Here is a 14,388-nt window from a genome sequence, read left to right as displayed (position 1 = left end):
GATATGTGTCTCTGGCCAAATCAATGTTATTAAGAGTATACAGGATCATGTTTATAGACAATGACATAGACATAGTACCATTAAAGGAAATATTCCTCTACCCCATTAATCATTAAGGTACTAGGCAATTTTGATTATTTTGTAGCTTATACTGCAAAGAATAAGTTATAACATAATACTATGTTTTCTAGACTGATTATATAGATTGCAATTCAGTTGTTAATAAGGGACAACATAGAAAACCATCCATCTTTTACCAAGTCTTAAAAAGATTTAAGCCTCTAGTGGTGAACAGCGCTTTGCATGTCTGGAGAAAAAGGAAGACTAAGACCTTTTTTTATAATTAAAACCTTAAATGAAATATACTTTATCCTCTTATGGGATAAATTAGTGATGAGCATGTTAAATACTCAGAAATGTTAGTTGTGCATGCCCTCTATCATTTTAATATGGTTTGACAATTAGAACTGGTTTGGAGTAGCATAAATGTACAATTATGGTGACTTACAAAATGGTAAGAAATTACCAACAGTCAGAAAATGTTGTGGAATGCATGGCATGTCAGAGACATCATCTCTATTGTGTTAACAAATATAAGGAAGTATTCTTATTGGTGACCGAGCTTAAACAGAACAGAATAAGTTTTAAGCATTGCGAATGCAAATTTATTTACATCATTCTCTTTCTTCTTCAGTTCTCTAAAGTCTGACAATTTATAGAGGTTTGTAAAAGCTCTACTTCAAATAGTGATTATATCATTGTTTGAATATATTTTCATTTAGTGGAAATATGATCTGGGACAAGTCACTTATACTGTGCTTCAGTTTGCTTATCAATCATGGTTGGAACCTTGCATCACTCACAGACTAAAAAAAGAAATACACTGAGATTACTTGGACTGCTGCATACCAGACAATGGAATGCTATAAATATGTATTATTATATTTAATATTTCTGTTGCTATAATTATCATTGATGTTACTCATGCAGCATCTTATAATTAGCCAATTGTAGATATTACATGCCTATTAAATGAGAAATTAGGTGTATGCGGATCAACCTCTCTATTTCTTTGGATTTTATTCTTCACCAATAAAAAGAAATGAACCCAAACTACTTGGTAGAATGTTGAACTCTAGTTGTTCTTGACTGGCAAATACGATAGCAATGGTATCATTGCTTGTCCTGTTGTAGCTTTTTCCCACATAAACCAATGAGAGAGGATGCTGGTAGACAGAACTTTTGTTTCTCACAGTGACACACAGGATTCTAGTGTTTGTGGATTGGGTATTTTATCACCTATCTATGGTTTCAAGTTTGATGTAGAAACAGAACCTTCCTGATATGATTTTCCTCCTAATGCTTGTATTGGGCATAGCAACAGCTAAGATGTTTGTCACATCAGAAAATGAAAGTCAAGCATAAACTGGCTGATATTCTTTCTGGAGGTCTAAAATCGGCAGGATCTAGAACTGGCTTCTGGTAATGAGCCTTCTCTTTCTATAAATTCTCTTGCCTCTGCCTTCCTTTCATTATTGTGTTTAATCATAGAGTTGTAACTGGTTTATTATTTACATGCTTAAAATTTAAAAAGAAACTGATTCTTGTTGAGTAAGAGCATGTTTCCTAGGATCCCTTCTCCATCTACAACCTCTTCCCCAAATCAACCTTTTATTAACTTTACGCTGTAAAGGAAATTTTTTCATTTCTCTTACTGGTTCTCCCAGCCCTATGCTGTTGTTGTAGTATGAGATTTTGAGAAATGACCAATCCACTTAAGGCTAGAAAGAGTATACCAGTTAAGCTGCATCAACCTCCAAATATCTTGGCTATGCAGTCTGGACAATAGCCATGGTCTAGTCACCCCATTGCCAGCTACCTACACCTATATCTCCTTCATCATCCTGCACCTTTAGCTACTTAAAGCAGATCTCCATCTAGAGACAGGAAATGGTCTAACTTGTGGTATTTCCTCCAAATCAGCCCCAGGAAGTTCCCCTAATTTTAATCTGCCTTAATCTAAATTGAATGTACAACTTGGATTGAACAACCAGATTAAATCGATTTGAAGCAGTATTGTTGGCATTATTGCAGAGTGATGTTTTACATCCATCCTCAGACACTTGGTCAGATGTTCCAGAATATTAAAATATTCCCATGCTTCACTTTGTTCATTCTTTGGTTTGATTATATATGTGCATCACATTTATTTTCTCTTTAATTCTGAAGTTACCCACACACCATAATTCCCTCCTTTCTTTTCTAGTTTTTCTCTTTTGCCTTCCATTTTCTCAAACTACTCCATAATTAGTTCCAGAGATTCAAACATCTCCCAAGGCCTATTCTGGCTTGACATTCACACTGTACACAGATGTCAGTGTGAACACACCACTGGGATCCTCTTCCTAAAAGACAGAGAAGGCAAATCCTGCAGGGGCTCTGTTGTCAGATCAACAATTAGCTCCCATTTCTACAACTCTTCATGGAATGAGTGTATGGCTGTTGACACAAAGGTTGTGATAGTTCTGTGTAGGAAAGTATCCACAGTAGAAGGGATAAATCAATTTTCACTGGATTATTGAAGAAAGCAACATTTGGAAGATGTGCAATATAGGTACCAAAAGTTGCTGGAAAACCAAGAATAAGCTAAAAAGTCTTCTGGACCAGAATGATGTTTCTAAAAAGAACTTAGAGACAAGCAAAGAGAGGACATAGTGTAGGTACAATAGGAGAGCTAGATGTTACCTAACTCAAAGGATCTGGGTAGCTCTAAGATTTCAAAGTTTATTATAACTACTATCTGAATAACAAAATAGAGAGGGCTGGAATGGAAGAGGCTGATTAGGAAACTGCCTAGATATCCCAGCACATTGTTTTGCCTAGGAGATAAGCAATGAATTATGACAAGGAGAATTGACTTACTACTAGGGAAGTAAATACAACCTACAACTGAAGAAATCCATTTAGGAACTGTGGTGGTCTAAATATGCTTGGCCCATTGGAAATGGCACAAGTAGGAGGTGTGACCTTATTGAGGTAGTTGTGGCCTTGTTGGAGGAAGCCTGTCACTGTGGGAGTGGGCTTTGAAGTCCTATGCTCAAGCTTTGCCCACTGCAGAAAACAGTCTCCTCCTAGTTGCCTTTGGACCAAGATGTAGAAGTCTTGGTTCTTTTAGCATCAAGTCTACACCTTGGGGGCCATGCTTCCCACTGTGATGATAATGGACTGAACCTCTGAAACTGTAAGCCAGCTCCAGCTGATTGTTTCTCTTTATAAGTGTTGCCTTGGTTATGGTGTCTTTTTACAGCAATGAAAATCCTAGCTTTCCTAGAGGGAAACAAATGAAGGATCATTTTTGTGTTTCTGATACAGAGAGCTGAGCAGAAGTGGTTTCCTAGGATGAGAGAACCGAGTGACAAAGTGTTCACTGTTTAATTTTAGGGAATCTAAGTTCAAGTAGAGCTTTCAAGACAATAGTATGGTATAAAGTCTCCGGCTCAAAATGATGAATTACAGGAGGAGAGAAATCATTTGGCAACAGAAAGCATGTAAGGCAAGAAGCTGGCTGTCAATAGGTAGCATTAAGAAGACATGAAACATGTTGGAATGCTCTGGACTTCTGTTTCTAGGTCAGCTGGCCCCAGTGGAGAGCTGCTGATAGAACTGGAAAAAGATGTGGTTTCATAGATGGGGGAAGTCTGGAAAGAGTATTAAGTCATAGAAGCCAGGTGGCACTCCATGAAACAGGTGAGCTTCCAATGCTGCTGGGAAGGCTAGTCTCTGAGCCACACAGATCTGTTCTGTGGAACTCATTTGTGATTTGCAAGAAGCAGCTTTGTTGGCATCAGAAATGAAGATGCCGGCTTGAATTGTTTAGTGGTGACAGGTAAGAGAGACTTGGAGACAATCATTGTAAGCAAAATTTGTTTTATTTGAAGTAGTGGTTTAATGGTCATGTGAATGGGATCATGCTGAAGAGAGTAGTATTTATGAAGCCACCCACTCCTGTCTTCTAGATCTTTTTGTTTGCTTGCTTGTTTGCATTTGGGACTCTCTAATCTCTCCTTCTGTTTCCCATCTACTCCTAACCAAGAGAGATACATATCAGAATTGCCATATGGTAAGGAAAAGGAGGCAGATCAAAAGATGTGTATAAAAACAAAAGCCACCCCCGGAGAGTCCATGTGAGCAAAAAGAAGAGGAGCAGATGGATAAGCTCACCACACAAGAAAGAGCCCTAAGTCTCTGGACAATCAATAAATGTTGACTGACTATTGACAAAGAAGGGGACGGGAGAGCAAGGCAAGCACATTGGAGGGAAAGGCGTATCTTCCTAACAGCTGCTGACACCACCACCAAGCAGCTGCTCAGGGCTGCAGCACAGAACCTTCCAATCCCCCTTAAGACAGTCCTGGGGTCCCAACTCACACCCTGATACTGCTGTCTAGGAAGAGGTGTCATTGTGATTTATACTGTATGAAGCCAGAACTTGTTAAATTGTGGGAAAAACTTTGCCTTGAGTAAATGAAACTTATACCTTTCTTTCACCACGCCTTGGGTCATCTTCACGGCCACAGTACTAGCCAGCTAAAGACAGTTGCAATTTTTCCAGCTCAAAAAGAGCTGTCACATTCTAAAAAACAATTAAATTTCTACTTATTATTACTCTCTCTTTCTTTCTTTTTCTGTCTTTCTCTATCTCTGTCTCTCTCTGTCTCTCTCTCTCCGTGTGTGTTGTGTGTGTGTGTGTGTGTGTGTGTGTGTGTGTGTGTGTTGAGTCAGGGCTACATGTGGCATGGTATATGTATGGATATCAAAATTAAACCTTTTGAAGCCATCATGGAATGTTATCTGCTGAGCCATCTTCTCAGCCCTGGTTTAGAAATTTAAAGGGGAGCTTGCCTCTGTCAAAGAAATGAAATTAGTGTCAACAATCAAGACTAGACTGGATCTAGATTTCTGTACAGTCCACGATTCTTACCCAATGAATTCCCATGTTCTGTCAGCCCCTTAACTTCTTTTGCTTATTTTATGTGAAAATATGCTCCTATTCACAAGGAACACATATATCATATTATTTTTTTACTGTAAAATGAATATTAATTGATTCATTGATTAAAGGTACCCTATGTGAAAGGAAGGATATTTCTTTCACTGTGAAGGTACTGATGGCAGATCAATGGTCCAGTCTATGTTTATAAGCAGACTTTGGCTTAGTGGAAATCAGTATAGTGAACTGCTATTTTCTGCTTATAAGAAAGAATGAGACTTAAGAAATGTTCGACATCATTAGTCATTAGGGAAATGCAAATCAAAACAACCCTGAGATTTCACCTCACACCAGTCAGAATGACTAAGATTAAAATCTCAGGAGACAACAGGTGTTGTCGAGGATGTGGAGAAAGAGGATCATTTCTCCACTACTGGTGGGATTGCAAGCTGGTACAACCAGTCTGGAAATCAGTCTGGTGGTTCCTTAGAAAATGGGCATGACACTTCCAGAGGACCCTGCTATACCACTCCTGGGCATATATCCAGAGGATTCCCTGGCATGCAATAAGGACACATACTCCACTATGCAGCCTTATTTATAATAGCCAGAAGCTGGAAAGAACCCAGATGTCCCTCAATGGAGGAATGGATACAGAAAATGTAGTATATATACACAATGGAATACTACTCAGCAATTAAAAACAATTAATTCATGAAATTCTTAGGCAAATGGTTGGAACTAGAAAATATCATCTTAAGTGAGGCAACCCAATCACAAAAGAATACACATGGAATGCAGTCACTGATAATTGAATATTAGCCCAGAAGCTCTGAATATCCAAAACACAATTAACATATCAAATGATTCCCAAGAAGGAAGGAGAGGGCCCTGGTCCTGGAAAGGCTTGATGCAGCATTGTAGGGGTTTACCAGGACAGAGAAGACGGAGGGGTTTGATCAGGGAATGGGTGGAGGGAAGAGGGCTTTTGGGACTTATGGAGAGGGAGAAAGTGGGAAAGGAAAAATCATTTGGAATGTAAACAAAGAATGTAGAAAATAAAAAAAGAAAGAATGAGACTATATTGCCCTGTAGAAAGCACTTAGAGCCAAACAATGGCTGTCCTCGCTGCAGGATTGTTGATTTCAGTGTAAGAGAAAAATGCCAACACTAAGTATTTTGTTAATTTTTATGCATCACAAACCCCCACTTGTAATTTGGTTTTTAATAGTAAATAGACTTTGAATTTATGAAAGAAGTTTATATTGATATGAATAAAATATTCCTCATTTTGGGTCCAAGATATCCTAACTTTGGTACCATTACTAACAAGGGAAGGGCAAGTGGATCTAGGAGGAAATCACTGAGTATGGAGGAAAGACTTAGGCTAGGATGAGAAGGTGCCGCAGGCGAGTGTCTGACATATATGAGAGCATGGCTGGATTGATTCTTAGAAATAATGCATTGTAGCCTATTGGGATGCACTTCTCAGCATAGCTATTGCAGAAATCTGGAGAATACTGGCAAATGTTTGTCTTTTGTTCCCTTTTCCTCAAGACTTATGGAAGACCACCCAGAAAACTCATTTTTTATGCAGCCTATAATTACTAGGTTTCATCTTTACTTATTGCTTCTGACAAATAAAAACATATGTTAACGTGCTCTATGCTCTGTGCCAGTGTTTGGCACTAATGATTTAATTACCATGGCATGCAATCTATGTACACATTTATTCTATTCATTTCCTGCATTAAGCAAATCTTCCGTGACCCTGGCTTATGTGGAAAGTGAGAGTGAAATGTAAGAAATTAATCCAAAACAGTGGATGTTTCATCAGCAAGAGTCGGACTGTACAGAGAACAAAAGCCAAGAGGGGTGGGATCAATTCATTCTGTGTGTACTTACAGAGCACAGTACTACATGGGATGAAGCAGACATGAATAACATGTCCTGTTGCAATGAAGGAACTTATATTTCAGTAAGAAAAAGGGACAGTTGAAGAAAATAATCACGTGAAAGGTATAGAGGGTAAGAATAAGGAGCCACAGTGCATCTAAGAAAGGATCTTATTCTAGTCTAGGAGGTGAGAGGGAAGCAGCCATTGAAAGGCATAAAGCATGAGAACCAAGCTGTGACTTGGAAAAGGTTTTGCTATTCCAGGCAGAGAGCCATGAGCAATGTCTTGAGGTGGCAGGGAACAAACAAGTCTAGGGAAGTAAGATTGCTTGGTGTGGCAAGCTCTGACACAGAATTGTTGTGAGGAAAACAATCAGTGAGATGTAGGGGGAGGAATGTATGAGCAGAGGCCACTAAATGCCTCTCTTTTCTGCTGTTTGAACTTTAAGTGAAGCCATGCACATCCCCTGGAAAACATTAAATCAAGGAGGACACAAATATACTTGGATTTTAGAACAATGACTCTAGCAATATGAAGAATGGATCGAAGGAAGTAAAAACAGAAGGAGCTAGGAGGCCATGTGAATATCACAGAAAATATAAAATGAAGAAATTGTGGTCTGCATGACTCAGTGTTGTGGAGAAAGAAGTAGACTTCCAGTCCAGGTTTGCCAAGTGCCTTGAGCTAGGACATGCTGTTCCATTTATTTAAACAAAAGTTTACTTAGAGCTTACAGTATGCACGTTTGATTCTGGATGTTAGAGAAATGACTATGGACAGGCTCCTATTGTTCAGAGAGCCTCAGCTGGAAGAACAAGAAAGACATCAAGTTTCCTGAAGCAAGTACACAGGAACCTGAAGCGGTAATTTAGAGGCCATCTAAACAGAATGTAGTAGGAAAGGGAGGAATGTCCCTGAAGATAGGAAGACAAAGTTAATATCTTATAGAAAGAGTCATAAAACTGGAAGAGAAGTTGGGAGTGCAAAGTCTAGGACACAATCCATCAACAAGTATCAGAAAGCTGATAAAGAGACTCAGACTGTAAAATCAGAGATATAAATATATAAAGATAAGCCTCCATAGGAACCAAAGCAACATGAACAAGACAGCTACCAGGGAGAATAAAATGCTGCTAGGGGTGAAGATCAAGTTGGGGAGTGCTTGCCTAGCACACATGGGAATGCCTGCCACTGCATAGTCTGAGCAAGGTGATACCGCCCACAATCTTGGCATGGCATGTGGAGGAGGAATATGGGTGGAGGGGTGGAACATAATGAGGGTGGGAAAAGAATGGTGAGAAACTCAAGGTCATACTCTACTATCTGAAGAGTTTGAAGGCCAGCCTCTGCTACACAAGGCAGAGCCTCAAAAAAGAAAAAAAATGTTACAAAGTAAAATGAGTGTACTAAGGGGCCCAGTCAGCAGAACTTTAAGAAAATAAAACAAAATATTGACAATCCTAAGTGTTATGGATGCCAAGAAGAAAAATAAATTAAATGACTGCATTTAGCAGCAGCCATTCCAAGAGACCTTGATAGTCTTGTGGTTTTGGTGGAACTACAGTAACAAATAAATTGATGAGTTGGAGAATCCAGAGAGTAGAGACAGTGAGTCACGCAATATAAACAATTAGTGTCAAGGTGAAGGGAAATAAAACACTAGGGGAGAGCTAAGCACATAGAGACATAGAAAACATATTTGTTCTAATATAGGACATGGATGGATATGGTTAAAATAAAACTAAGTGAGGGTTTAAGGAGATAATAGACTTCCTCAAGGAAATAATAGTTGATAGATTGAAGTTCTTGAGGACTGAAGAAAGGCTGGAATCTTGGATACTTCTCTGCTGTAATGGAAGAGGAAGGAGAGATGTTGGCTGGTACAGACATCTGCAGCAACAAGACAAGTTTGGATCAGGACCTTTGTAATCATGACCTCAGTCTTCACAGTTGAGAAGTGATGACATTCTGGACAGTAATCATGATGATGGGGTAGACTCATCATGGACAAGAAAAAAATATTAAAATTTATGTACACTCTGAAGGAAACTTTTAGTTTCTCATTTTCAAGGTGGGTGGATAGGATCTTCCATTTTCAACAGCCTATACGGAAGCAATAGATGACAACAATGGGTATAATGAAAATATTCAACATTAGTTCCATATTATTAGCATCACAGACCAGGAGCTGTAGATTGAGAGTATCAAGAAGAGAACAGTGGTTAAGCAAATAGGTCAGAGAAAAATGCCATTCAATGATCTATGAGCATTAAGGCCTGATGAGTGCCCAGAGGAAAGGGTGTGTTGCCACAGAGTAGTGGGAAACATCCAAGGCATGGATGTGAGGGAAGATGACCGAAAACAGAAGATGGGGCAGAACTGATCTGCTTTAGAATAGTGTTCTCGGAGGAAATGGTTACTGCAAACGCTAGATGTTTAGAGGAGAGAGTGCCAGCGCATCATGGAGCTTACGTACATAGATTTTAATCATTGGCTGGGCAGAGATATTGTCACCTTGAGCTCCGTAGCGACTACTGCACCCACCCAGATGAGGAGCAAGAGAGTTGTCTATTATTTCCTGCTTACCTGTTCCCAGGTGTTTTTCATAAGAACATTTTAATGTATGTATTTAATCTCAGAATCAATAACAATATGCAAAACCTATTTCTTAGGAAAGGTAAATACAAAAGCTGTGTGAAACATTTTATTCTGGTTATATGGATAGGGATATTAATTATGTTAAATTAAATATATCTTCCCTTTTTCCAACATGAAAACACCTTTTAGAGAATTATCCTTTAAATAAACTGAAAAGAGAAGATATTCCTTCAAATACTATACTTATCAAAGAAGTTGACAGGCTTCTAAAAGCTTTTATTTTAAATTATATAATTGGTTCCAATAATTGAATTACTTTAAAAAGTTTATGGGAAAGTCTTTTATAGATTTCCTGGCAGGGAGGGGGTAATATAGGGCTGAAATCCAATGTACAAGGAAAATCGGTATTGAAGCAGGAAGTATGTAGTTTGATTGTACAAACATGCAGAAATTATGCCAATGGCAGCCCGGTGAGACTGACTTCACTGTTAACCGGGAGTTAAGAGACATCAATAAAATAGAAATCAGTAAAGGAAGCAAGTACTGGGAATTCACTGCAGGTCTCTACAGAGTAGCGACTCCTGCTAACACACCCTTGTCCTTCCAACCTTTCTGCTTCAGAAGGTAAATCAGTGATATGTACTGTGAGGTAAACCCGAAAAGTTTCTTATAGTCACGTTAAACAGCCATACAGGGCGAGTGAAGATTTGTGCTTGTGGGTGCTATAATCAATCATCTTTCTTCTGTCATTTGGGGCCCAGTATCTGACTGCCATGAACCACACAGTGCTCATTTATATTTGACTGGACAAACTACTAAGGAGATATGCACAAAGGTATGAGAAGGAAATCCATTTCTTGTATCAGCAGGAAACACCTGCATGACCAGCTAATCCTCAATTATTTTAAACAATAAATAACAGTCATAAAATACTTAATGCTATCTAGAATTATTAAAGATAAACTACTTCATAAACAAAGCAAAAGGTTTTTATAAATTTTCTCAAGGTAACAAGAAATGGAAAGTTCTTTACATCAGTAATACTAAAAGTATCTTTAATGAATATTCACATAATATGGTAAATCATATTATAGTCCATCAGAACAGTATTAAATTCTGTGAAAATCAACTATGATATTAAGAGAAAGAGATGGCAGATTATAAAAATGTAACTGTTGAATTAAATAAAAATAGGGACAACTCCTCTATTTAAAAAAAAATTCTAAGTTTAGAGAAAAAAAGCTAAGCCAAAAATATAGAAAATCACAGAACTTTTGAATGAATCCAAAGGTTAAATATCTTGCAACTACGTATAGAGAATGAAAAAAAATGGGGCAAGAGAAAATTGTCTAGCAACTATGGGGAGACATTGTCTCTACACTATAGAGCTACAAAGAGCTTCTAGTCCCCTGCCATTGAAGAAAACAAACCAAAACAAAATTTGTCATATTCTGACACATCTTTGGAAAGTTTTAGAACTTTCCAAACATGAAGAAAAACTAAAAGGTCTTAAAATTTTCCATAGGAGAAAACAATTTCCTACTGGGTTTGAAATCAGATTTATGTAGATACCCCCCCCCCGCCCCCCATTCACCCTGTATTCTAGAAGAGAACATTAATGTCTACACAGTCAATATTCTTCAGCCTTGAGTTTCACAGCCACCAAAAGTGGTGACTAGTGAATGAAGGTAGTTTATATGTTGAAGAGCTCACAAGTTTTTACCACAGTCTCAGTGTATCCATATGTTCAGCAACTGATAATATATACCAGCAAATGTGTCCTGGCTATTCATTCGTTTTTTTTGTTTTTGTTTTTGTTGTTGTTGTTGTTTTGCTGCTATAAGGAATGGATTTAACTATCCATAGCTCATCAAGTGTGAACTTTAGCCATTTGTTAAATAAGGATGGTAGGTGTGAGTGGAATCTGGCAGTCTGGCACGGAATCCTTATACTACAGGAACAAGAGAGTCAATGGCACAGGCCCTTCCCCCCACCCCATCCTGTTCCTCCCAAGGCTTGAGATCTTCGAAGTAGAGAGGACAGAAAAATCGTATGAGCCAGAAGACAGTCTTTTCTGAGTACAATGGGGCAATCCCACATATGAATTCATAGTGGCTGTGACCGTGTGCATTAAGAGCTGTATACATGCTCAGGCCACACAAAATCTCAGCATAGAGGAGAGGGGTGGACAAGAAGTCCCTGCTCTGAGGAACAGTTGGTAATTGAGAGCTAGAAGAGAGTTAGTTTTCTTTAAATTTAGGATTAGCAATGCCTCAGAAGATGAACCAATGCCTACATAGACATCGGCACCATTGGTGGGACTCCATGAATGTAAAAGAAACGCGTCCACAAAGCTGGGGTGTGCGCTGGATGGGAAATTGAATCTAGGAGAAGCCTGAGGACACAGTGAGTGTGATCAAAATATACCGTGGAATTCTCAATGACTTAATGGAAAAGCTAAAAAGCAAATGGGTCAAGAAGATGGACTTTTCCTTGAAGGATGTTTAGTGCAGCTCTGGAGGTGGTTACAGCTCTGTGGTAGCTTATGGAACCCTTATGCGGCCGTGCATTCAACATCTTGCACTGCAACAAACAACAACCATCCCTCTAAAAAGTTACTTTAAGGAAACGCAGCTCGACTCTTTCCCGTCTAAACTACACTACAAGTAGCTGGTGTTCATATTTGAGAACTCGACGTAACTGTTGATTTTGTGGTATCAACAGAAATCAGGATCTCCTCCTTTTTCTGCATTTTATTTCATTTTGTTTTGTTATGCTTAGTGTGTGTTTTCCATTCTCAAGACTGTCCCATGTTTGAGTGGCTGCCTGAGTTCCCATCCCATATCTGTGTTTTTAAGTAGACACAGGCGCACAGCTGCTGCAGTGCTCCGCAGCTGTGTTCACCCATCTAAGAGTGTTTACTGAAGGCATCCAATAATTCTTCTTCGAATAATTGGGCATACCTAGTTACAAGTTAAGAGCCCTCTACTTTGCAGCATAAGGAAACTAAAATGGAAAAAAAAAAGTAAAACAATATAAAGGAGCCTCGCTGTCCTCCTTAGCTCTGACTATTTGACATGGACTAGAGTCCCCTGAGAGGAAAGCTGTTTTAAGGAACTGGCAAGATCAGATCTCGCCTGTGTGCATCTCTGAGCTGGGATTGTCTTAACTAAAAAATATTGTGAATGAAATAGTTAAGCCAGCACACTACCAACACCACCAACCTCAAGCAGGTGATCCTGGACTACAGAAGGAAGTGAGCTAAACCTAGGAAGTGAGCTAAACCTGAATCTGGGAACAAACTTGTGAGGGAGACATTGCTTTGCAAAAAGTTGGTGGATTTTGCTTCCAGGGTCTTGTGTTGAGTTCCTGTCTTGTCTTCTCTCAATGGATTATGACCTAAAAGGCCAAATAAACCCTTGGTCTCCCAAGTTACTTTTGACTAAAATGCTTATGACAGAAACAGGAAGAAAACTAGAATATTCTTTACTCCATAAGCAGGGAGCGAAAAACAATCAGGTTCCACTGGACATAAAATACCTCACCTCCCACATCCCATTTACCAGCTAAGTAGAAATGCACCCTGGCAAAATAAGAAACTAGAGATAAGTCAAAAGAGTTAAGGACCGAAGCGCAGCGCAATGCTTGCAAGGGCCAAGGCCGTAGTCAACACAGGACTTCGTGATTAAAGTATCCCATGGATAATTTGACTTCTCTCTCTCTCTCTTTTTTTTCATTTACAAGCATGTTTCAGAGTGTAATTATTTATTTCCTGTCTACATGATAATTAAAGAATAACAGCATCAGCTTTGATTGTGTTAAAGTTAGAACAAAGCATGAGTTTCAGTCTAGAGAAAAGAAAGGCAATATGAAAACAATAATAGATGTTATGAGTTTACTAGGTCATAGGAGACCATACCATTGCCTCCTCTTCTGAGTAGCACAACAGTTGTGGTTTGTTGACTGTGTGAGCAAATACAAGTGTTTACAACTGGACTGAGCAGTGTGTACAAAACTAACAACTGAGGATCCAATCTCCCCAACTTTGCAACTCAAGTCAGTTCCCCTTACAGCTCTCCTACTGAGATTAGCTGTCCCCAATACCTCTCTCCCTACCCCCAGTCTTGTATCAAGGTTTAATACTATTTGCACACATTTCCTTCAGAGTGTGCAAAGTCCTGCTGACGTACCTTTACTGTATATACACTGGTATGTCTGTTCTTTCTCTATTTCTTCTCTGCTGCAGGCAGGTTTCCAAGATCAAGCCACATACGGCAGGTAGAGACCTCCATTTTCCCACAGAGAGAAATGAATATTGACATTTATCTCAGTCCATTCCTTAAAAATAACTCAACATTCATCAAAGGCCTAAATGTAGTGATTGTATTATATTAAATTTATATATTTATATTCATAGAAAAGACATCTGCTTTAGAAAATAAAAAAGGAAAAGCAATGACTTACAGACAATCTTGAGCTTGTCTATGTGGGAGCTCATATGCACTTAACAATAGTCATGGACAAAAGTAATTGTAATAGGCAAGAGCCTTGAATATGTATTTATTTCTTAATAAAATTCTATGTATGATGATTTTTACAAGAAGAATGGTCAGCTTGCTAGTCATCATAAAAGTAAATGCAAAATTAAGTCTAAAATTATTATATATTTTCTACATACTGAATTAAAAGCGGAGACATGAAAGAAGTAAGTATTGACAGCTGTGAAGAGAGTGATGCATGGTCTAGTGTTAGTCAGGAAGTGATGTGGGTAACATTGTCAATTTAGAAAACTGCCTCTCTTTTCCTCACTGGGTTAAGTATACATTTACCATCCAACTCAACAGACTAAGAAAAAATTAATGTGTATTCAAAATTTTGTCACAAATGTTCACAATTTCATTCA

This window comes from Apodemus sylvaticus, chromosome 4, assembly GCF_947179515.1.
Source record: "Apodemus sylvaticus chromosome 4, mApoSyl1.1, whole genome shotgun sequence".
In the NCBI taxonomy this organism is placed as follows: domain Eukaryota; kingdom Metazoa; phylum Chordata; class Mammalia; order Rodentia; family Muridae; genus Apodemus; species Apodemus sylvaticus.
This window is presented reverse-complemented; position numbering follows the sequence as displayed.